This window comes from Eurytemora carolleeae, unplaced genomic scaffold (genome assembly GCF_000591075.1).
Source record: "Eurytemora carolleeae unplaced genomic scaffold, Eaff_2.0 scaffold592, whole genome shotgun sequence".
Taxonomy (NCBI): Eukaryota; Metazoa; Arthropoda; class Copepoda; order Calanoida; family Temoridae; genus Eurytemora; species Eurytemora carolleeae.
This window is the reverse complement of record NW_019397035.1, coordinates 29914-43595: the sequence shown is the minus strand read 5'-3', so window position 1 is coordinate 43595 and position 13682 is coordinate 29914. Positions and strand designations below refer to the sequence as shown.

The 13682-nt window shown below is 32.3% G+C and overlaps 1 protein-coding gene across 1 annotated transcript in view; it reads right to left on the bottom strand.

Annotated features, from left to right (window-relative positions):
- The window catches only part of LOC111711311 (rho guanine nucleotide exchange factor 10-like protein), a 43542-nt gene extending 32592 nt beyond the window's left edge, over positions 1-10950 (bottom strand). Inside the window, exon 1 of the mRNA XM_023485644.1 lies at positions 10743-10950. The gene's annotated coding sequence lies outside the window, so the exon portion shown is untranslated. The remainder of the gene's footprint in view (positions 1-10742) is intronic.
- Between the last annotated feature and the right edge of the window lie 2732 nt (positions 10951-13682).

The following is a 13682-nucleotide window of genomic DNA, read 5'->3' as shown; positions in this document are numbered from 1 at the left end:
GGGTCTGAATCTATGTATAGCATGGGGGGGTCGTTAGGCGCCCCCCCCTAGAAAAAGGCCTTAGAGAATATTTATAAGGTTGAAATGCATGTTCATAGCCCAATTTTTCAAGGCCAGTCCAAAGAAAAAAAAATTTCCACCTTTTTCTGAGCACCTCAATCCTATTTTATGGCTTGATATGATTTAAGTTCAGCTACAGGGTGTCCCACGAAACATGACAGTTGCTGAATAGTTTAATATCAAACAACTTAACTAATTATGGAAGAAGACATTTCTTCCATAATTAGTTAAGTTGTTTGAAATTAAAGAGAATGATAAAAAATATTGTGTGCCTTTATATTATTGTAAAATTGATTTCAAAGTAAAATATATTTTAACGAAATGACATGCAAAAAGTCTTTAATATCCAATACAATATATGGAAGAAGACATTCAAAACTACTCGACCGCTGTCATGTTTCGTGGGACACCCTGTAGTTATCTTAATACATTAATGTCAGAAACCAAAAAAAATATAAGATGACCCAAACCACTACTTACAGCCTTAAAAGGACCAGGCGTTACCGTACAAAGTGGGACCGGAAAGGTTGACCCGGCTCGGAAATTAAAATGTACTACGGGTGCCCGTGTACAGCCTTAAAGGGACCGTATCCACAGTTTATAAAGTTCCATTTTGACTTTTGTGAAAGCAAAAATGATAAAGATATCTATGTTTTTTATTTGAAAATTAATAATTTTCTATTGAGGGTTATCAAGAGAATTAAATAACGAATTTATATAGCTGATACAAGCTGAAGGGTATTGACAGAGTTTTATTTTCAAGATGGAATATAAGGTTTACAGGGTACCTTTATGATTCGGACGTGCCCCTCTTTTTAACTGAAGGTCATTTGAAATTACCTTTACAGTCCCTTTAATAAAAAAAATAGCAAATCACATTATTGATATCGCTGGTGAATGTTTCAACCATATTTCTAGGTTCTACCCTTCGCTCTCTAAAGAACAAACTGTAAACCCAAGTGTTCAAGTGTAAACGAAGCATATGGTTTGGAAATAGAACATGTATTTACCAAACTCATGAAATCAATCAGTTACAGGATAAAAACAAAACAACGTGCCAAACAATTTGTATATTGCCCAAACAACGTGCCTAACAATTTGAATATTGGCCAAACAACGTGCCTAACAATTTGAATATTGTCCAAACAACGTGCCTAACAATTTGAATATTTTCCAAACAACGTGCCTAACAATTTGAATATTGCCCAAACAACGTGCCTAACAATTTGAATATGGCCCAAACAACGTGCCTAAAAATTTGAATATTGCCCAAACAACGTGACTAACAATTTGAATATGGCCCAAACAACGTGCCTAACAATTTGAATATTGCCCAAACAACGTGCCTAACAATTTGAATGTGGCCCAAAAAACGTGCCAAATAATATGTTACCATACCAAACAACTCGTCAAAATTCTACTAAAAAAACTTGCCAAACAATCTACTTACAAACCAAACAACTTGTAAAACAATCTACCAACAAACCAAACAACTTGCCAAACAGCCTGCTAACAAAACCAACCAAGCCGTCCAATGTACAATAAAAAACTATTATAAAAATTTCAAATTATCATTCAAAAATTGATATAGTTTTTACAAACTTTACAATTTAACTTTTATAAATGATATTCTTTCTTCATTTAACATTTAACAAAGGAGTTAATTGGAATGGGAGATGATGTATGATAGAGAGAGGGGTCATAGAAAGGGGTGGTATGATAGAGAGGGAAGGGGGTTTATTGTAAGGGGGAAATTGTGAAAAAGTGAACAAGACAAATTTAAAAGAAAACCAAAGAATGTAAAAAAGAAGTTAAAAGAAAAAAACAAGTATAAAAAAAAAATTGAAATGAAAATACTACAGGAGGAAAAAACAAAAATGGAGAACATGAAGAGAAAAATTAAAAAAGAAAGTATCGGAGGAAAAAAATAATAGAAAAAGAGCATATATAGATATAAGGATAGGGAAAAAGAAAGAGCATATATTAAGGATAGGGAAAAAACGTTGGAGTATGAGAATAAGAAAGAGTTTTATTAAAGAAGGGATAAGAGAACAAATTATTTAACATTTATAGTTGAAAATATCAAGAAATTGAAAAGGCATATGGGCGGGGGGTGGGAGAAAAGTAAGGATGTTTGGGGGGTCAGATAAAGATTGAGGGGAAGGGGGGGGGGGGGTGGAAGGAAGACGTATGAAGTGGAAGGAAGGTGTAATATTTCAAGAGGGATCGAGAACTTAAGACCTATGGAGGTGGACTGGCGAAGAAAGGGGAAAGAGGAGAGGGGACGGGGGGTGTTAGGGGTGTTTGAAAGTGGGGGTTAAGGTGTGAGGCGCATAAATGAATGCCTTAATGCCTGAAGACCCACCAAGAAGTGTCAACAAAAAATGTCCACTCAAATAACAATTTAGCCAAAAAAAACAGCATCCTTTTGTATCAATATTCATATAAAACATCCCCCCAACCTTGAAAACGACACCAAGCATAATCAGAACAGAAAGGGGTCAAAAGTTTCGTCAAATTTGGATTTGGTTGACTTAAAGCGACATATGCTTTGTAAATATGAACTATAAGGAAGGGCTTCAAGAAAGATAAAGGGGGGAGGGGGGGGGGGTGAATGGAAGGGGGGTGATTTTTATTGTTTTCAAAAATGTCGGACAAATTGTAAAGCACAGGGCTTGAGTGCTTTAATCGTGTTAAAAACGTGCTCCGAGCGCTTTAAATGATTTCCCAGGGCGCTTAATCATTCATCAACAAACAACAACAGTTAACTATAGAACAGGTTGGATTGTGCATTCATTAAATTATTCAATCTTGGTTTTTCTTAATTTTTCCTTTCTTTATAATCTATTATTTTCTTTCATCCTTTTCTTTTTTCCTTTTTCATCTATCTATAAATTTAGGTTGTCTGTTTGTTTGTATCCAATAAACGTCAAAACGGCTGAACCGATCGGGCCCAAATTTTTTGTAGGACATCATGTGACCCCAGGGAAGGTTTATGAAAGATCAAAATTTAAAAAATTTGTGTTTAAAAGGTTTTTATTTTTGTAAAAAATTTAAATTCTTGAAAATCCGCGAATTTATTTTTAAAAATCCGCAAATTTTTTTTCTTCTTTGTTTTAAAATGTAAACAAAAAGAACATGTTTATAATTTAAATAGAAGATGGGCGCGAAGGGCCCTAAAAGCCTATTATCTATATATAACTTTAGCTTGTCTTGGTGTTTTTCTGTTTGTTTGTATCCAATAAACGTCAAAACGGCTAAACTTATCGGGTCCAAATTTGGGGTGGGACCTCACTTGACCCCAGGGAAGGTTTATGAATGATCAAAATTTTAAAAATTTGAGTTTAAAAGTTTTTTATTTTTGTAAAATTTTGAAAAAATAGTATGAAATCCGAAAACTTTTTTTGTTTTTGTTTTATACTGTACAAAGAGAAGATGCTCACAGATAAAGCCACAATTAAAAGTTGAAATAGAAGATGGGCGCGAAGCGCCCTGAAAGCCTAGTGCTTTAAACCTCGAATCTCCAATAGTAAATTAGTTAAAAAAGGTTAAATATAAATTTATAGTTAATCAAAATCTTTTTAACCTTTGAAAAAACTTTTGTAACATCACATATTCTTGTTTATGCATGGCGAACATTTTCAAAGTTAATAAACTATAAAAACAGTCAATTTGAAATTAATATGAATTATTAAGTAGGAATTTAACTATTTTATTGCGTTAATTTGCAAAGGAATTGAGTCTTTGACACAAACTTTGATTGTCTATTCCTTATATCTTTGCAACCCAATGTAGTAGACCTTATATATTTCAAACTATGAATTTTATTAGATCAAATAGTCTAAGTTAGACATTATGAATGTGCACACTATCAGGTTGCAAAGATATAAGGATTAAAAAAATCTGATTTTGTGACAATTGAGGTCTACGTCTTCAGGTTGTTAAGATGTAAGAATTTGAGGTTGAATGGTGATCAAATTTCTCCTCTTTTATATAGAATAACTTCGCCATTAAAAGGAATTTAAAATCAAATAATAGTGAATCAGATGGAGGAGCATGGGGCCTCTTACTCAGTCAGTCAGTTTCTTAAACTTAAAGAAACTTATATTTAAGATGTTATAAACCCGATCTAACTTTAAAGGAAAAAAGTCTGCTCTTTAAACAAATACAAATGCGTAAAAACATATTTCATGTTTTTTTGTCAGTTTTCTATACTATATAATATATATCTAAAATACTGTAACTATCTAGTTTTAGCATCTCGGGCTATGTCACGTTATTATTGCGTATATATGTTGTTTACGCAATAAAAGCGTACGAGAGGCGTTACGCAAGCTGTTTAGGAACTATCCGCGATAATTGACACATTATCTTTAATTAGATTTCAGTTTTACAACCAGAGGACCGATGTTTGACCCAAAAACTAAAGAGAGAAAATAATAAAAATGGCTTTTACTTAATTTTTTTTTTTGCAACATTCGGAACTATTTTTTCAATTGTTTTTAAAAATGAACGGGCAACGCCCGCGCACTTTAGCTGGTTTTTATATATGAATTTTTTTTATAATTATTGAAATTAAAAACCAAGAAAGGTTAAACAATGCCAAGAAAACATAGGATCTGGTGAACATATAAGGTCAAATTGAAATTATTAGTTTTACCATCTTTAAAATGAAAATCCAAAATATTTGTCAAGAAAACTCAAGAAACTTGAGGTATGAGTAGATAAAATGACAAAAATGACAGGATAAAAGATACAATTCCGATGTGATACAGCGCTCTAAGGGACAAATTAACCCCTAGATCCGTAAAAGGAAACGTTGCTTGGACACGGAAACGATTGTAACAATCAATTAATCAATCAATTCTCAATCAAATATGGCGGTGTCGAACCATTAAATCCATCAAAATTACGCGTTTTTGGCGAATTCAGACTTTTTAAAATTATCCCTCTTCACAACAATCTGACTTCAAAGTTCTACTCAACAATTTTAATTTAATCATTACACGTGATACAAAGGTTGCAAGCTCTCAATACAAAAATCAATGACAGCTTTGCCAATTACTTTTAACCATCTAAAGCCAAGAATGAGTGCTTTAATACTTCTAAAACTTACGTGTCAAGGGATGCCCTGCTTTGAAAATGAACGTAAACTTTCATACCAATCTGGATTTCTGTGCAAAGTACTAAATTACGTATACAAGAAAAAAAACGCCATGCAAAAATGAAGCAAGGCGCAGGAAATATGAAAAAGTTAAACCGAACAAAAACATTTTGCAACAATTTAACTATCAAGCACAATTTAAGCCAATTATATGGCTTACACAGCAAAACACAGCAGATTATTACTTTAATGCACTAGAGAAACCAACAAGCTTAAAATTAAGCATTTAAGTAATTTTGAAACTATTGATTAAAGGACATGAGAAGGTGGGNAAAGGGGAAAAGCTTGCTTGTCCTACACAGAGTGGGGGGGGGCAAGAGTTTCTCCGATTAGAGATTCCATTTTTAACTCTAAAAACAAAACAAAAAACAAAAAATATGTTTCCCCTTGAATTTAAAAAACAAATTAAGGGGCTTCGCAAAATTTGTTCCTTCCCCCAGACTTATATACTGTAGACGCCCCTTTGTGTGTGTGGGGGGGATTATGTTTATATGAAAGTGGAGGAGAGGGGGAGAAGATATAAATTACATGGTTAGTCATGCTTTAATTAGTACCTAACCAAAACAGGTTCTATATTATTTTTAAAAAATATGAATATAATTGGATTTGTCATTAAAAAATAATAATCAACAAATTAGTTTTGATCCGCAGACATATTTGGAAATTTTTAGAATCATTTTTGGACTTTGTTAATTAAAAGATAATTCCTAATATGGCAAATTTATATTTCTAATATTTTAAACGGTGGATTTAATGATGATATTTAAATATATATGTATAATCATCTTTTTAACTTTTTAACCTCTTTAAATATTGTAAAAAAAGCTTTCTTAAGAGACTTGAAATAAATGCAAAGATGCTAAAGAACTCCATTTTATTCGTTCAGTCTCCATTCACTAATTTTTAAATATTTATTTTTATTTAGATAAATCAATAAATACATTGTTTTTATCTGCAATTCTCATTCGTTTATAGTGGGCCAACCAATTAAAACAACCTACTCTGGTTAGGCGGGTCCAAACTACATAGTAAATTGTGATTTTTTTATTTGTATTATCTCGTGCTTTGTAGTTGAATAAAAATATGAAATATGAATTTGGTTTGGTAATAGAAATGTATAATACAGAATTTATAAAATTATTAATTAAAGTAAATATTTACGTTCTAAAACTTTTAATATTTCATGGCTCCGAATCATACTAGCTTAATAAAATTGTTAAATGATAAAAAAAATTATAAAATAATAATTAAATGAAGTTATGAATTTCAAATCTAAATGTGATATTCACTAATTAAATAAATTAATTATTTCTAAGCAAAGACCAACAATTAGAAACTTGTTATTGGACACCTATAGGATTAATCACCATAACATCTTCTGAAGTATTTCCAAAAATATTAGATTGAATTTTTTCTGTATACTGTAACCAAATATTCATATTAATAAAAATATGAAACTGCACAATTCATTCATAAAAATTGATTATTTCTATGAAAAAAAGTAAATTTTTTACTCTTAAATATGACACCTACAAAAGACAACACATAAAGGTATTTTTAAGATAATTCCAATTTTTCATTCATGTTGTAAAATCCTTTTCATTTTTCTCTTTTTCTCTTGAAGTTTCTCTAGAACATACATATACATTGCTATATCTTCCTCATTGTTACTCAGAATTATGTTTAGGGTATCACTGTGAATGGGACATGCCAATCTTTTAAATCTAAGAACATAAAGTGATGTAAACAACATCAATTTCTTGAACCTTTAAACTGGAATAAATGACAATTAGATTAATGATTTGAAATATCTTCAATCTAGAAAATAAATGAATTTTTATCTTGTATTCAGATTGTTGGACGATGTTGAACTAGGTTCTTAAATCGAGGAAAAGACAAATCGTTTCAAGGCACAGTTAGGCAGCTAGGCAGTTAAGCAGTACTAGAAACTAGGGTGGGGGGTATTAAATCGATCTGTGGCCGNGAGAAAGAGTGGGGGTAGATTATTTTTAGATTTACTTTTACAACTTTATTTTTGCATTATTTTGGCAACTTCAGCAGAATTGCAGAGATAGTAGAACATAAAGTTGACTGTTTTCGCAGTTCACTGACATTAGTCTTGTTCTTATTTGTGTTTTTATCAAAGCAGCTTCGGGTCATTCTTACAAAATTCGCAATTTGTCTTCTCTGACATTTTTAAGGGGTTATTCGCTAAACTGGGGAAAATCAAGGAAAATAACTGTGGGTTAAAAAAGTATGAAATGGGGAACATAAAACTTTACTTTCTTTCCAAAGCATCCATTCCCTGCTAAAATTTTTAAAGGGACCGTTCACTTATTTGGGTAATTTCAGGGTAAACTAAACTTACTTTTCTCTTACTTTTCAGACAACTGTGGCCGGAGAAAAAGCCGATTTTTCGTTCTTAATTTAACTTTCAGATTCTTTTAACATTTTGAGTTTACTAATTCATTATATAATATATATGTTGGGCACGGGTTTAAACAAATCTGAGCTGAAAGTTGAGCGGGGGGGGGGGGGGGTTGATTCTCCAGAACACGTACGCCTGAGTTTGATATAAATTATCTTTTCTAAAGTATTACTATGAATCTCACTCCCCCCCCCCCACCCCTCCATGCCCCATTTTCAATGTGTATTGTATAGTTAAATCTGGTAGAAAAGTTTACCCAGCAAAGAGAATATATTTCTAAATATGTAAATTAGGTGAATACCCATCCCAGCTAACTGCAACTGTATAATGTATTTACATATATTGGTGTTTATGTACAATTTGCATTTACAGTAGTACAATGCACAGAATTATAAGCCGTTATACAGAAATAACTAGAAAACTTTGAAATAGAAAGACGACTTTTAGAATCAATTTATAACTTTAAAAAGTCGAATGAGCATAAGACATATCAATTGTGCAGTGTAAACAGACCCATTTCACTTAATTGGTGATTTAACAAGTGTCTTAAAAAACTATATTGTCGTCGTCTTCCTTTCCATTGTTTTCTGGTTATCACTGATATTAGAGAAATATTTATATTTCAATCTATAAATTATATTAATTTTAAAATGGACAAAAACCAAATTCATTTAATATAAGCGAGTTTTTAAAAAGGTCATTATTAACTTCGGGGGTGAGAGGGGGAAACACAGCCCCCCCCCCTCATGTTACAATTAATATCATTGCACCAAAATATTGGTGGTTTAAAATAATAATTATTTAAATTATTTTCTTTGAAATAAAAAAACTTTTATCCCTCTGGAATGAGATATAAATCATAACAAAAACTGCCTACTTTAATAACATCGCTAACGAATAGTACAAAAAGCCTCCCAACCGGTCCTACTTCAATCTTAATCAAAAGGGGTTGTATGCTCCATTCATAACAAAACTTTTCTTTATATTATTTAAACAAATCAAATTTTTTAATCTCAACCTGATAGTACCTTTGATATTTTAAGCTTAGACGTTTTAATCTAACACAGTTCATAGTTTAAAATATCAAAGGTCTACACATTGGGTTGCAAAGATATAGGAATTTTAAAAAGTAGAGTTTGTGACAAAATCTCGCTTCCTTTAGCTAGTTTAGTATTTAAAAGGTAGAGTATACAGTAGATGAAAATATCAAAATTTAGAACCCAGGCACCTGCTTTAGAGGAGGGTGGAAAGGGGGGGGGGTGGCAGGTTTAAACGGAAGGAGGGGGAGTAGAGGCCTTGTAAGGGAGTGGTGAGGGGTTGATAGTAAATATTTATTTAGTTGTAACTAGAGGGAATGGAACTATCACTAGGCATTTAGGTCGCTTCGCGTCCATCCACTATTTCAACCTTTAATGGATGTGGCTCGATTTGTGAGCATCTGTGTACAAAAATTGATTATACTTTTTCTTGCATTTTTAAAATTTAACAAAATTCAAACACTTTTTGACACACATTTTTGTAATTTTGAGCTTTCATAACCCTTTCCTGGGGCCCGATTGGTTTGGCCGTTTTGACGTTTATTGGATACAAACGGACAGATAGACAGACAGACAAGCAGAGTATATATATCATATGAAGATAAGCACCTTGAAGTGCTCTTACCTATTAGGAAGGAAATCAACTGGAAAATTTCAAGAAAAGCTATTTTTCAAAATTATTAAAAATGTCTATGAAAATAAGAACAAAGGAATTGTTTTCAAATCCCTATATCTTTGAAATCTAATGTCGTAGACCTTGGATGAAATCTACTAAATCAATAAGTCTAAGTTTGAAATATCAAAGGTTTACATGATTAGGGTTTAAAGGTACAAGGGCATGCTTATTCTTGAATTCTTCTTTTTTTAATTTATATAATAAAACAAGACATTCATATACATGTTGCGTATAGCCGGCCAAACGGTAGGACCGATTGGGCTGAAATTTTTGTGAACACTCATGGGTGGCCGGGGGATGGTATAGGCAAAAAATAATTCAGTTTTTCAACATTTTTTTTTTCAAATGCAACGCCAGGCCTTTCAGCTATAGTGATAGTCAGATAAAAATGAAATAGGATGACGACATTATAGCAATACTTAAGTGTAGCTGATGGTGTTACAAAGCAAATAGTTTTACCAGAAACTTACAAAATCACTTTTTTGTGAAATGGGTCTTTTTACACTGAACAATTGCTGTGTTTCGTCGTAATTAAACTTTTTAAAGTTAAAACTTGATTTAAAAGTCGTCTTATTTTTCCAGTGTTTTCTGTAGTATTAAATAAAAGAAACAATGTTGAACCCAGAATTTGAATAAAGAGCAGTAAATACGGAAGGAGAGAAGTCGTAATAAAAAGGATTTAAAAAAAAAAATTTAATTGTTTTTATCCATTTTGAATTTAGAACTGACGAGGGTCAACCCAGACCGAAATATATTTTCAATAAATGTGGAACTAACATCTACTTTTTTTTACTCTACAGAGGTTTAGTCCATCACTTTGTCATATGTTAGCTCTCATATGTCAGATCCAACAATGGGAATGGTAAACATAGTATATATATTTATTTACTTTAGACAACAAGGGTGAGGATAGATAGATAGATGTTCTGAATAACTAAATAACTAAACTATACTTATGTAAAAAGTCTCGTAAGGCACCTGTTGTTTTGGGCTAACCCTGTCAATCAAACCCTGTATTACATTGTAAACTTTTATATTCTTTAATGTAATTTTGCTTTCGACAAATATAATTATGATTAATATATAGATATAAGTTTAATTTCGCAAAAAAGGGGAGGGGGGAGATAGATAGATATAAACTATTATTATTTTATAATACGTGTTTATGAACGCTTAAAATATGTCTCGATGAAGCAGGAAAAAGATGAAGATGAAGATCAAAATCAAACGTCACGACTTTTTTTTCAAAGCTATATGTGGGTGTGCAGTATACGTATATTATTGGACAAGGAGAATTTGTAAAACTATTCAAATTAAAAAAATGTAATTTTAAGGAAAATTCCTTTTTATTATTTAGTTAGAAAATTGAAAACTTACCGTTTAACTTTTAGATGATTGTTTTGAACTTCAAAATCACTTCAATTACGACTTACGAGACACTTTAGTGAAACCAATTCACTAATATTATCAAGTACAGATATGTACCAACATGTACAGATTTATACTGAATAGTACAGATATGTACTGACAAGTACGCAAAAGGGAACTTAAACCTGAGCGGTTCGGGATTCACTGTACGACTGGAATCTAAGGTAAAGTGTAGAGCGGACCCCTGTATTGCGGCATGTGCAGGACCCCTCACAGGAATACGACAGATTGGACAGAGGCGCAATGCTCCCTTGATACAGAGCGAGGTTCTATAATCATATTAAATTTTCAAACGCTTAAATACGCTAATTAAAGAGTAAAACACAAAACCCTATTTTTCGCAATGCAAATTTTCTAAATAGCAACTTTATACAACTTTTCCGAAAAATGATATCCTCTGTTAATTAAACTCCTTATTGAGGTTGAGTAATGTTCACATAAAACTTGTATCCGATTCGTTAAACATTTTGTTGTGATTTAGCTGCGACTTCCCAGGCTGGCTAGGCAAGGAAGATCACAGCTAAATCATAGCTAGAAAATGTCTAACGAATCGGACATCTAATCTTATACAAGGGAAAACAAAAATGGACTGTAATTATTTTTTCAACGAGGTTATAGTTTATGCTAATCATTTACTAATTGTATAGGCCGGGAACTATACCGAGAGCGTACTGCATATTTGATTATTATAAGGAGATTCTAGTCTAACCTCTTTGCCTACCCTGAAAACTAATTATTCTAAATCGTAATCTCTCTACAAAAGTGACTCTTGCATTTGTATTAAACATTTTTATTATTTATTTTCAGACACGAATATGTTTGCGAATATTCCAACTTGTCTCTGGCCATGCCAAGCACAATCTTCATAAAGTAAAAATAGTTCAAAACAGTAAGACATAATGAGAGTATAATTTAACAATCTTTTTCTGTTCCTTTCATCAATTACTTTTAGGATAATGTCGAATCAATTTTATTAATAGCTTGGTATAAATATCTACTCAATATAATAAATCCGAGAAATATTTTAAGGTTTCCAGTGAACTTCACACCGCCCTTTCTCGTAGTTTTTTTTACCAATCAACATTTTTTATTTTAACCGGTCATGAACCTTCCCATGTGGTCAAGTAAGTTTGAACTATTTAAATACACGAAGCACTAATAAAAAATGCCCCCCCCCGTGGACGTTTTTTAAAGTCTATAAATATGTCCTCTTTGAAGTCCAGGTAAAGTCCTAATTCAAGGACTAAGAAATGTTTCCATTTGTATAGTTATGTTTAAATCAGAATCCAGGGGGTGGGGGGGGGGGCGAATGGACTACTGCCACCCTTAAAAAATCTCACCCTTATATATATAAATTATAAACACGCATAAAAGTAATTTTTGAAATCCCTAAATCCCAAGCTCATTCTAAAGCTATTCAGAGGTTCTGATCAACGATAAATCTCTAAGATTGAGAAAGTCTTTATTTGTCTCTCTCTTATTTTTACAGTTTTCATAACATCCGGGTTTGAAGTTTTGAAGTATCAATGTTTCTTATTGAAGGTGCCGTCTCTTCTTTGAACTAAATCCACAGTTTTAATTTACGATTCAAATATGTCTTTTCTGTCGAGTTCAGATTGTCAGGGGTCCGGGGAAATGGGACGGGAGGATCACCCCCCACCATAGGAGAAGATACCACTAGGGGGTGGGGAGTGAGGAGTGGGGGGGGGGTTAGTTCGCATCTCTGTATGGTAGGAAAATTTAATGGTTTCCGACCGCGCACATAAATGAATCACATATGCGGGAAGTGGGACAAAAAAAACAAATTATATTGCTTACACTGTTTTACATCTTCTAAACGTTTTAGTTTGTATATAATCTTTAAAAGGAGTTAAAAACGACGTAGGATTGGGATAAGATGAAATTATCATCAGTGAGAGAGACTGTTGTTGTGATATTAAGATTGACATTCCCGAATTTAATCTGATCAAGATGGGTGTTTTTCTGACTTTAAAAGTGCTTAATTCTTTACATTTCTCCAGTATTTTTGAAGCAAAAATTCAAAAATAACTTTTGCAGAGAACATGAAAATAAAAATACACAGACTTTAGAAACAAAAACATAATAATTCAAACTTGACCAGACAAATATTTTAAGGATACTGTTGTGAATTGGACATGACACTCTATTATTTATTATCATTATTTATCATTATTTACAATCACTTGAAAATAATTAAACAATTCAAATCAAATCCTTACAATCAAAACCTTTTACTACTGAACATATGATTTTGATAATGAGTGAAAATGATTCCAAAGGGGGAGGGGGGAGTTAAATATACCCCCCAAGCCCCCCCCCCCTCTTCATTAATTGTACCTGGTTTGAATCCTCTATATACTGTGTATAGAGGTATAAGAAGATATTTGAAACTTGAAGTTGTAAAATTTAAGTTATTATTCTTTCTTCTCCCTCTCTCTCTAAACAGCAGTATTCAGCACTTCACCAGAAACATACAAACAGACAGACAAAATGAATACAAGTGTGAGATCTATAAAACGGGGGAATAGGAAGACGACTGTCCAACCAAATTTTGAATTTTCAATAATCCATGATCATGAACCGTACATCAATGTGCAGTGTACACAGACCATTCAACTAAATAAGTTGATTTTCAAGTTGTTCATTTCGCATGCAATATGGTCGATTTACAGTTTTACAAATGAAATTGATTTCTTCGTAGAAAACCACCATGGAACGAACCTAGAGCTTTTAAGGAATATTTCTATAAGCAATTATTTGACCGAGAAAGCTACAGAAATACATTGTAATGTTAAAACGTAGAAGGCATCTGCCATTTTTTCTTGTTGCCTTGTGAGATCTATGTATTTCGGATGTTTTTCAAACTGA